Below are 11269 nucleotides of genomic sequence, written 5' to 3' on the forward strand. Positions count from 1 at the left end.
TGAATAAAGTGGGTGGTTTAGTTAACCGTAACAGTGACATTAGCTTATCAGTTTGGATAATTGCACAAGGAGTGTGTTACCATGAAAGCAGAGGAGACTGTACAGAAAAGTTGTATTATCTTTGCAACTCTTAGCTAAACCTAAAATTCTTTCAAAACAAAAAGTTTTAAAACAAATGCCCCAAAATATATATTTTTTAAAAAGCCTTGCCTTCTCTTAACAGTGCTTCAGGGCAGACATCTGACAGCCTGGGCTCCACAAGAGATTCATCAAAAAGGTCTTTCCTCTCCCCATGCCCTTGGCCCCTTGCCTTCATCTCTCAGGTGTTCTGTTCTTTGTCCCTGTCTACCCAACCCGCCCATAATCATCTGTTGTTTCCACCTCCCTGTCCCTCTTCCACAGGGAATAGATCCCATCTTTGGGAGGAGAAAGGATGTCAGACCATTTAGTTCTGAAGCTGAGACATCCCCCAGGACCAGTCCTGGCCAGTCAGCTCACTCCCTGCCATGGCCATCGGAATTGGTTCAGACACTGGTCCTTTACTCAGTAGGGTCAGGGCTGGGACTTTTCCTAAAATTATCTGAAAAGAGGCACTCTTACTATTGAGATTACTCAGCTAATAGAATATAAACCTGGGGCTAGGGCAGGGGGAGCCATGTGGAGAACACCCCCCACCCTTCCAGAACAAAGTCAACAGCAAGGAAAGCAGAGGAGTGATGGAGACATCTGATGGCTTCATCTGAGCCCCTGGACCCAGCCATGCCTCAAGTTAGTGTCACCAACAGAACATCTCAGTTCCATAAGCCAACATTTCCCCCGTGTGTGTGTGGGGGGGGGGGGGGGGAGGGAGCAGAGGGAGGGAGGGAGAGAGAGAGACAGAGAATATATCAGGCGGGCTCCATGCTGAGACATGGGGCTCAATCCCACGACCCTGGGATCATGACCTGAACCGAAATCAACAGTCAGACGCTCAACAACTGAGCCACCCAGGAACCCTCCCCCTTGTCGTTTAAGCTACTTAGAATGTAGTTTCTGTGACTCACAAGTTCCAAAACTGAGCATTCCTGGGTGGCAAGCTCTGTAAGTCTTTCCTCCCTTTCCCACAAGTTCACACTCCCCTTCCACCAAGCCGTGGCACCAACTGCATGTGAAGCAGGAGAGAGAGATGGGACAGGTTCCAACCAGCCCTCTGGGGCCTGACCTAACATAGATGTTTGGGTTTCCCCCGAAGCAGACCCTGAGGTGCGGATTCAAGTGTGGGAATTGGTTTGGGAGGTGGCCCCAGGGATCACAGGTAGGGGAGTAAAGAAATGGGACAGGGAAGGCATGTCCCTGAGCGAGTTATGGCCATCAGTAACTGGAGCCCAATCCCACTGAGGATCTCTGCGAGAGGGGATAGACCCTTACCCACCCACGGGCCAAGGAAGCTAGAGGTTTACATACCAAATCTCATCTGCCCTGGGTTAGGGATGCTCCTGGAGACACAAGTTAATTAGCATTTCTGGCTGCCCACACACATTGTGAGCACACACTCAGGCCAAGAAGCAGGTGCCTCCAGGACTGATCAGTGTTCATGGAAAAGTGAGTGCCCAGGGAGGCGGACACATCTGCCAATCACATCAGGGGGACGGGGCTCCTGCTCAGTTTTCCAGCCTGGGCTATCCCCCTGGGCTCCCGTCCCCCATTCCCAGGCCCTGTGCTCTGCTTTCGTGTCAACACCCCAGATCTCCAGTGACCATCACTTGGGACCACGCCCTGTAGACACAGGTACACTCTGTCCGGGGGTTCCGTGTTCCAGGAGTTCTGGCCCCACCCCCGCTGGAAGGGAAGGGGTGCCCTGTCCTGTAAGTGCTAACCTGGTGTTGCTTGGCCCTCTGAGCCCATAGCACCTGGCCCTTCTCCTCATTCAGACGCCTCTGTCTCTAGCTCCCTTCCCTTCTTCCATAGGACACCCCCTCACCAGAGTCCCTCACCCCCATATTCCTGCAGCTCCTGAAATCCCACCTCCTCCATGACACTTTCCATTTTATCCTCCTTGGAGAAAAGCAAATCAATTGGAAAGGACAGTTTATTTACAAATGGTGCTATAGCCCACGCGGCTCTTTCTGGAAGAAAGTACCAGTGGATGCCTACCTGAAACTATTTGCAAAAAATAAGTTGGTTACAGCAGCCCTAGGAAACTAATACAGAGTTGAACTAATTTTTCAGTTTTACATTTGAAAACATCAGCTCAATCACAATGACACGAACTGTGTCCCAGTCATTTTGGTGGAGGGGTAGGTTCCCAAAGCGCTTCCTGGAACTATGGGATGTAGATGGGTGTAACATGGGAAAAGGGTTCCCTGATCAGGGAAACCCTGGCCTAAACAAAGTTACAAGGACTTCTTAACTGCAGGACTTCTCAGGGCCTTTCCCATGCTAATGCCTTGTGAATGCTTGGGAGGGATACAGGAGTGGGCTCCCACATTTATGTGACCACAGAGTCCTCTTCCAAGAGCCTCTGGAGGGGCTTGTTTCTAGAGGATGCGGTTTCAAAAACGGCACGAGAGAAAAGGAATATCCAGACACATTTGCCTCCCTGTGGAGTCACCTCAGGGTCGAATTAGGGAGCATAGACATTGCAGGCTGTTATAGCTACAGATCTGTGACCATGAGTATCACTTTGAGTCTCATTTCACAGCTGTGTTCCAAGCATCTCCTGTCCCGTTCCCCTCACTCCTATGCACATGCGCACGCGCGCACGCACACACACACACACACACACACACACACACACACACACTCACACTTTATTTGCTGCCCTCCGTGGCAAATGCTCTCTTTGGTTCTATCTGAATGATTTTCTTGTCACCCATCCCCTGACCCCCAGCCCCACCTCCACAACTCCCCCCCTCAAACACCACCCCCACCTCATCAGTTGGCAATTAACTTTGTCTACTGTCTTTGGTTTGATGGGGGAAATGATCTGGCTCCTCAAAAAAGGAAAGCGATTTCCAAGCGCTGAGTCATTCACCTCAGTGAGTAGTGCTGGGCCAGGGGTGGGGGGGGTAGGGAAGAAGTAGGTCAGCCCGGGGCAGAGCCTCCCCACCCCAGGCTGCAAATCACCAGGCAGTCAGGACAGCTCATGGGCAGCGGGGCTGTTCTGAGGGCTGTGTGTGTTGTCATTTAAGCTGCACTCCAACACTACAAAGATGAACTAGGATCCTCTGCGTTTTCCAGATGAGAGACCGAAGCAAGCAGGCTACACTGCTGACAGGAAACGAATTGATAACCCCAGACGCGGCAATAAGAGACAGGAGCGAACCATTCAGTCATTCATCAAACATTCGGTGAGCTGCCCCTACCCTCGAGATGCTTGCACTGGAGGAGGAGACAGACAAGAAGAGCCCCAAATAGAACAGTGTGTGGCCAACAGTCTGCTGGGAGGAAGCCCAGGATGCCATGGGAGCACCAGAAGAGCCACCCAGGCTGGACTCTGGTGGCGGGGGGGGGGGGGGGGGGGGGGGGGCGCAGTAGGGAAGGCTTCCTGGAGGCAGCAGTCACTGAGCCAGGTCCTGACAATAAGTAGGGCAGGGGGTTGCAGGGCATTCCAGCCAAGGAGGCATATGTGTGGCAGATTAGAAGCCAGAAGACAGCAAGGGCCTTAGAAGGAAAAGGAGGGGCAAGAAAACACTAAAGCCAGCTATGTCCAAGGAGGCTCTCTGACCCACAGCCACACTTCAAGTTGCAAAAGCTGGGTTCAAATTCTGACTCCACCTATTTCTAGCTATGTGACCTTGGGCAAACAACACCTCTGGGCCTCAGCTTACATATCTGGACCACGTAGAAAGGAACAGGACCTCCCACAGAGGAAGGAGCGCATACTAGGTAGCATCACTCTCATCCATCCGAAGTCAGACCAGCACAAGGCTACACTCAATCCTGCGGACAGGGGCCAAAGAACCACACCGGGGGGCCTGGGGCTCCCACAAAGGAGAAGAATAAGTCTTCAAGCCAATGGGCCCCCAGCAAAACCCACCCTCCCACCACTGGTCCAAACCTTCAGGAAGCTTCCTCCTTCCCAAGATGAGGCTCTGTCAAGAAATTCCACTAAAATTCCAAGAAAGTTTGCTTTGAGCTTCTCCCAGTCCTAAACAAAAACACCACACAAAGGAAAGCCTGGAGCTGGTCTATTTTCTCCCCATGATAAAGCCGGCCTGGCATGGAAAAATACCACAACGCCCCCCTCTTCCTCAGGCCAGCTGTGGCCCTGGGCAAGATGGCGGGAGGTATACGTAGAGTCCCCCAGCTATGGAGACACCGGGCTGCACAGGGAGAAGGCAGAAGGAGCTGTGACAAGTAGTATCCTCTCCCCCAGGCTTGGGGATTTGGAAAGGATGCAGTTGATTCAGCCCATTAAAAATAACCAGACAGATCCACAAGCTGGAGCTACCTGTACCTGGATCACTTCCCATGAAGAGTCATGGAAATCTTCCCAGGAAATTTTTCAAGTGGTCATTTGACCTTCCCAGGCTAGTGCCTGAATCCTTAGAAACAGGATCCCAGAGCTGGTTTTCTGCCACCCTGAGTCTAATGCTGGAGTGACTGCTCCTTGACACTTGGTCTCGCTGTTCTCTGACTTCAGACGCTGTCACATGGCTTTCGGGTGAACATGGGCCACCACAGGAAGAAAGCTGGTCTTATTCTGATCTATACGATACCGGTGTTCCAGCTTCCACATACCCATTCCTTAAAACAACCCGGGTTACAATAAACTCCTACAGAAAAAACTTTGTCCTTGGTGGAAAAAAAAGTTTTAATCTCATTCATTTAAAAAAATAAAGTGACGCACCAACTCATGAATGCCACCAACTACATTCGCCATTTTGGACTCATGCCTTGCCTGTCAGAAGAGAAGGGTGGGGCGGCTGAGGGAAAGGTGAGACATGTCCAGTGAAGGCCAGGAGGACTGAGCCCCTGATCCCCTCACTCTGGCCTCTAACCCTCAACAAGGGCAAGTTTGGGACAACAACCACAGGAAAGGCATCAGGAAGCAGAAGTAGAGAGAAAAGTGTTTCTGAAGAAATTCACACACCGCACGGAGAATATTCTTTCTGCCTTTGATATTCTTCAAGAGAAGGAGTCAGCATTTGAACTACCTTTAATTGCTTCTGAGGTGCCACACTACATTCCTTGAAAGCAGCTCCCCACAGAGACTGGGACCTGAGGGACCCAGTAATAATAACCCGATTACCTCAAACTCAGCGTCTGACAGAGTAAATGCCAAATAAATGATCTTTCTTTGGGCTACTATTAATAATCTACTCAGACTGTTTGATCTGAGGAGGGAGATCCTCAAACACAAGCCTCAAAAGCCCTCGGTCCCTAGTCTCCTTCCCCAGACACCCAGCTCAGCCTGTGCCTGTCACTTTTCCCTGAGGTTCCACACACCTGAAGTGGAGATACCCATGGAGAGGGGCACCTGGGCGGCTCAGTCGAGCATCCAACTCTTGATTTTAGCTCAGATCATGATCTCACAGTCTGTGGGATGGAGCCCCTCGTGGGGCTCTGTGCTGACAGCACAGAACCTGCTCAGGATTCTCTCTCTGCCTCTCCCCTGCTCATATGCACACACACATACTCTCTAAATAAATTAATTAAAAAAAAAAAAAAAGATACCCATGGAGAAAGGTGTCTCCTGGCCAGGCCAGGATACCCACAAATGAATAGCCCATTAGACCCCTGGCACATGTAGGCCCTGGGCAGCAGGGAAGGTTCCAGAATGCTGATGGATGGAGCCCAACTCTCCTCTGTCAGGAGTCCAGGTACAGCCTCAAGCCATAGGATTCATCCCAGGAAACAGAAGGGACTTTGAGTGATTGCCACCCTGCTATTTATCCAAATAACCTAGAGACCCAGGACCAGCTGGTGACCGTTCAGAGAAATGCTGCCTTTTTCACCCATGGGGGCTGCCTTGAGAATTCAGAAGAACTTCTCTTGTGATACACAGCTTGTGATATCGTGGGGCAACCCGTGTTTCTGGGACTTTGTTTGCATGTGTCTTTCCTGGAGGGTCTGTGAAGGCAGGTCTGCATTTGGGGACCATCTCATTTATGTGAGTCTTTCAGATTTATTGGGTTTTGTTCCAGGGGCTTTTATTGTGGGCGCTTTTCCCTCCAGAAAATATCCTAGCAGTTCCTGGGACTGTGAGCTGACGAGGTTCCCACCTCAGTTCCCACCCTGGTTGTGAATGACAAGAACACGCCTCACACGCAGAGGCGGCCCAGCAGCCCGAAGCCCCCGTTTTCCACTTTCAGGGACTGGTGACCCCTGGGGGAAACAGGTCACTTCGGCTGCCACTTTTTGTTTCTTGCCAAGCCCGTACAGAGCACCTCAGCACCGAGCTCACTGAATCCTCACAGAGGACCCCGAGAGGGTAGTGCTATTGCTATCCCCATCTTATAGGTGGAGAAACTGAGGCCCAGGGAGGTCGACCAGTTCTTCCAAGGCCACAGAACCATAGGAGAGTCGTACCACACTGTGGCTAGCTCCAGAGCCCGCAAGGCTCGATACAGCAAGAGACCGGAAGAAATCTGCTCCTGGCACGTCAGGACTGTGGCCTCCTGCCGGTGTGCATTGATGCCGTGTGGGGACACAGAGCAGAGCACTGCCTGGGCCTCAGGAAACACCTGCCAGGTGGGACTCCTGCTAACAGCCTCCTGGCCACCTTCAGCTGCACAATCTCCAGGAACAGGAGGCTGGGTAGGAGGAGACGTCTCCTCTGGTGTCCTCTCCTGCCTCCCAATACTCACCAGTGTAGGGCCCTGGCTCTCTCCCAGAAAACCAAAATCTCACTTCAAGGCAGTAACTGCTCCGGTGCCTCTCTTGGGACAATTGTAACTTGGAGGGCCCGTAGCTCACACTGGACCAGAGTACAAAAAAAACTAAGCAATACTTGCCCATCCTATTCAGCAGCTTACAAAGATTCTCTATGCCCCAGCTCCTGTAATCCTCCCAATAACCCTGTGTGGTGAGTGGGGCATGACAGATGATCCCTGCGTTACAGATGAAACAGCAGAGGCTCCAAGGGCTTTGCCTGACATCCTAAGATTTAGTGGAAGAACTGGCTCTATGCCATCTTCTCTGCCCACAGATTGCCGGCTTTTTCTTCCACTCCTTACTGCTTTCCTCAGTGTTCCCGTGGGTCTGAGTGCTTCCCTTGAAATATTAATCTACAACCCAGTACCTTGGACAGAGCAACCACATACAGCCACACAGGTTGCACACTGCACAACTCCGGGGAGTACCATTCACGTGAAGTTCAATGTCCAGAGTTGTGCCCTGAACCCAGACCCCACACAGCCCTGGACCAGCATCTCTCCTCATTACAGAGCTCAATGTCCCCTGCCCTGGTCTTCAGGGCTCCTTCAGTTGGGGATGGCCTCATCAGTCTGGACACACTATCACACTCAAAATCCTATTGGTCCCAACCTGTTGTCACTCTAAACCGGCCAGAGCACAACCCATGGGGACTGGCTGGAGAAGCCTGTGGGGCTTTATCAACATAACTTGGTGGGAAATCTGCCCTCCACAGCCACAGTTACCTCTTGCCTGCCCGCCTGTCGGTTACACTTTCCAACACACCCCGCAGGGCCATTATTCAGGGCCCACTGCATAAACATATGCACCGAATAAACCCAGCCTGAGTCCCCAGGAAGAGGACTTGAGGAGAGTACAGCACTGCCAACAGCTAATGAAATCCCAACCCTGGAATGGAACCAGGCTCGCACAGTGATTTATCCTGGCTCAGTTAGTTCTCTCGCATTACTGATCCAACAAGAGGCTTGTAACTATGGGCCTGTTAGCAAGAAGGAAAAAAAAAAAAAAAAAAAAAAAAAAAAAACAGCCTTGCACACCCATCATTTGGAAGATGAGAAATTCAGCTTTGAGCCACAGGACGATCTCATATTCCTTTACAGCTCCCAAACTGACCATCATTAACTGAACACGAACTATGTGTCAAGTGTTTTCTGAAATTCCTTCCATGCATCACCTTCCTTAGACTTTACAACATAGTGAGGTGAGTATTGCTACTGTGCCCATTTTAAAGATGGGAAATCAAAGGCATAAAGAAGGCTGGATGATCTTGCCTAAGACCATCGGGCAGGCTGACCACACAGACCCAGCTCTTGAGCCCCATGCTTTGGACACTCCCATTGTGAGTATGCATTTGTCCAGCCAGCATCTCCAGTGTGCCACCATTCTCCAGGTGCCAGGGCTAACAGACAGCAGAGTCCATCACAGGCCTGCTGCTGGTGGAGGTCGGTGGGGAGACAGCATTAACCACAAAGAGGATGTAAAATGCACCTGTGGAAACTGTCCAGGGAGGATGCAGGGCCAGCACCGTATGTTAAATCAGGGACCTTTGGGTCTCGGGGGAGAGAGGTCCAGGAAGGTTTCTCTGAGGAACCGGTGAGAGCTGAGTGATGCTTAAAGGGAAGTGAGGAGGAGCAGAGAAAGAGCAAGGTCAGACTCCATGGCAGGAAGGCAGCCGGAGTTGCAAGAACCTGGAAAAAGACCAGTGTACAAAACAAGAGTACTCACTGGAAGATTCCAATTATATAAAATTCTATGAAGAGGTAATCTATAGTGGCAGTGGTTGCCTGGGCTGGGAGGTGGGGCAGGGAGAGAGATTACCAAGGGTGACTGACCTGTTCATTATCTTGATGGTGGTGACAGCTGCATCAGTGTATACATATGTCAAAACTCATCAAATTGCACAACATCTAGCTTACTCTGTGTCCATTATAATGGCCCAGTAAAGCTGTTAAGAAATGAATATACGGAAAGCCAGTGTGGCGGGTGCACGTGGAGGGAAGGATGGGAAATGTGGCTGGAGGCCCAGGAGGGGCCCGCTCAGTTAGCCTTCACCTCTGAGGTCTGGGGTCCCATTCTGAGGCACTGGTGATTAGAACGTCTAAATCTGTGGGGGCCCCAATTCAACCCACAGCAGGCAGTCCGAGGAGTAAAGGGTAACTGAGCAACACGGAGGACAGGAGGACAGCAGGTAAGAGGCCCAAGTTGGAATTTTGTTCTGCCACCTCCCCAGAGAGTCCTGGCCGCCACACAACCTCTCAGAGCCTATTTTCTCACCTGTAAAATGGGGATTATGACCCACGCTTTGCCTTGCCACCAAGACTGTCCAAGGACCAAAGAAAAGGATCAGCGGAAGTGCATGAGGCAGCCCTGTCTGCAGCTGGGGGCCCTGGAGAAGCCCTCTGTACTGTTCAACAGCTTATGAAGGGGCTCCTGAGGCCACCGTGTATACCCACTCACCACCCCCAGACACACAGGACGCAGAGAGAAGGCAAGGCCCCTGCCCACGCGTTCCTACCCATGAGCACTGCCACACCACGTGGCATAGTGATATGTGTGGCAGGGTATGCCCAGGGCCATAAGGGTACACACACCAGCCGCCTTGACCTGGTACCGTCACGGAGGGCTCCTCTCCGGCACCTGGATGCAGACACCAAAATAATGCCCCCCCCCCCCCCCCCCCCCCCCCCCGCAAAATGTCCATACCCTAATCCCCTGGAAACTGTGATGACCTTACATGGCCACAGGACTTACAAATGTGAATAAGGTTAAGGATCTGCAGATGGGGAGACCGTCCTGGATTACCTGGAAGGGCCCAGTCTAGTCACGTGACTCCTTAAAACAAGAGGTGGCAGGGGCACCTGGGTGGTTTGGGTGGTTCAGTCGGTGGAGTATCCGACTCCTGATTTTGGCTCAGGTCACGATCTCCTGGTTCACGGGATCGAGCCCCACAGCAGGCTCTGTGCTGTCAGCACAGAATTCTCTCTCTCAAAATAAATAAATAAACTTAAAAAAAAAAAAAGGTGGGAGAGGGCAGAGTGAGTCAGAGAAGAGAGGAAGGAAGGAGAGGTATGAAGTGTAAGAGACTCAACCCACTGGCCTCGAAGATGGAGGAAAGGGCCACAAATCAAAGAATGCAGGCGCCCTTTAGAAGCTGGACCAGGAAACAGATCATCCCCAGAGCCTCCAGAAGGAACACAGCAGTGCCCACACTTTGATTTTAGCCCAGTGACACTTGTGCCAAACACTGACCCACAAAACCACAAGAAAGTAAATCTATGTGGTTTTAAGCCACTACATTTGTGATGGGTTACAGCACCCAGTACATGGGTGAGAATGTACACTTTGGTCCCCCAGAAGGGGATGAGCTCAGGCAGGAGTCTAAAGAAGAAGTGTGAGGTTTACTGTCAGAAGTGCTGACCTCAGTCCGCACCTTTCCAATGAGTGGACCTTAAGCAAGGTCAAAGTTCCTCCTCGGGTCCCTGCCCAGTGAGTGAGGAGCTCATCAAAACCACACTGCAGGAGTACTGGGCTCATGGTAGAGGGATCCTCGGGTACTCTGAGCCACGGTTACTGGTCTGGGGCTGGGTCACGAGCAAAGGGACCCTGGTGGCAGCCCAGCTGTGCTGTCAGGTCCAGTCGGGACCTCACTTTGCTAATGAGAAACATGAAGGACAAAGGATACTTGTCTAGGGTCCCCAGGAAGTTAGAGGCCAAAGCTGGAGGGAACCAAGGTCTTCTGTCAGCGGATGGGGAACGCTGCAGCCCTGGGACGAGGCTCCTGGCATCACAGCCTGTCCTTCTACCTAAGCGTGGATCTCAAACCCCACAAGAACGCCGCATCCTGCACTCACGCCCTCTGGAGACATGGCTCAGAGGCGGTTCAAAGCCCCACTGGCGCCCCACAGTGGCTCACCCCAAGGAATCCTCCTGCAGCTGCTAGACAGTGCTTAGACAACAGCCAAGGCCTCCAACCAAGCAGTCACTCATTCCCAGTCCAGGTTTGAGAGGCTGGTCCTGCAAGGATTCATTTCTACCCTCTAAGCAGGAGGGAGTAAGCAGGTACAGCTGGGGATCTGAACATCAGGACTTCTGGAGAGGCAGCAAGCTCCAAGATTGGCTACATGCTGGAAGTGAAGGGAAATGACAAGCACAGGAGCTCAAAGATCCAGCTTCCTAGTTAAAGGCATCTTTCAGGTCTCAGAAAACTCACTGAACATTTCCAAAGCATCTACTCACAGGATCCTCCCCACACAGTGGGTTGGTGAAGCCTCCCCGGGGGTCAGCCATTGGCCATGACATTACTTGAGGTGGGTTTTGCAAAAAGGGTATTTTAAAACAGCATCATTCCCAGCATCAGGTGGGGGCCAAACAAACGGGGCCAAGGTGCCATAGGAGTACGGCTGAGGGAATC

General features: G+C 51.7%; 1 long non-coding RNA gene across 1 annotated transcript; it reads left to right on the forward strand.

Annotated features, from left to right (window-relative positions):
• Positions 1-1090: 1090 nt before the first annotated feature.
• LOC122202608 lies at positions 1091-5244 on the forward strand. Its single transcript, XR_006194761.1, has 3 exons — positions 1091-1242; positions 3220-3329; positions 3767-5244. It is a non-coding gene; the product is annotated as an uncharacterized LOC122202608 (long non-coding RNA).
• Positions 5245-11269: the final 6025 nt, after the last annotated feature.

This window comes from Panthera leo, chromosome D2 (assembly GCF_018350215.1).
Source record: "Panthera leo isolate Ple1 chromosome D2, P.leo_Ple1_pat1.1, whole genome shotgun sequence".
NCBI lineage: Eukaryota > Metazoa > Chordata > Mammalia > Carnivora > Felidae > Panthera > Panthera leo.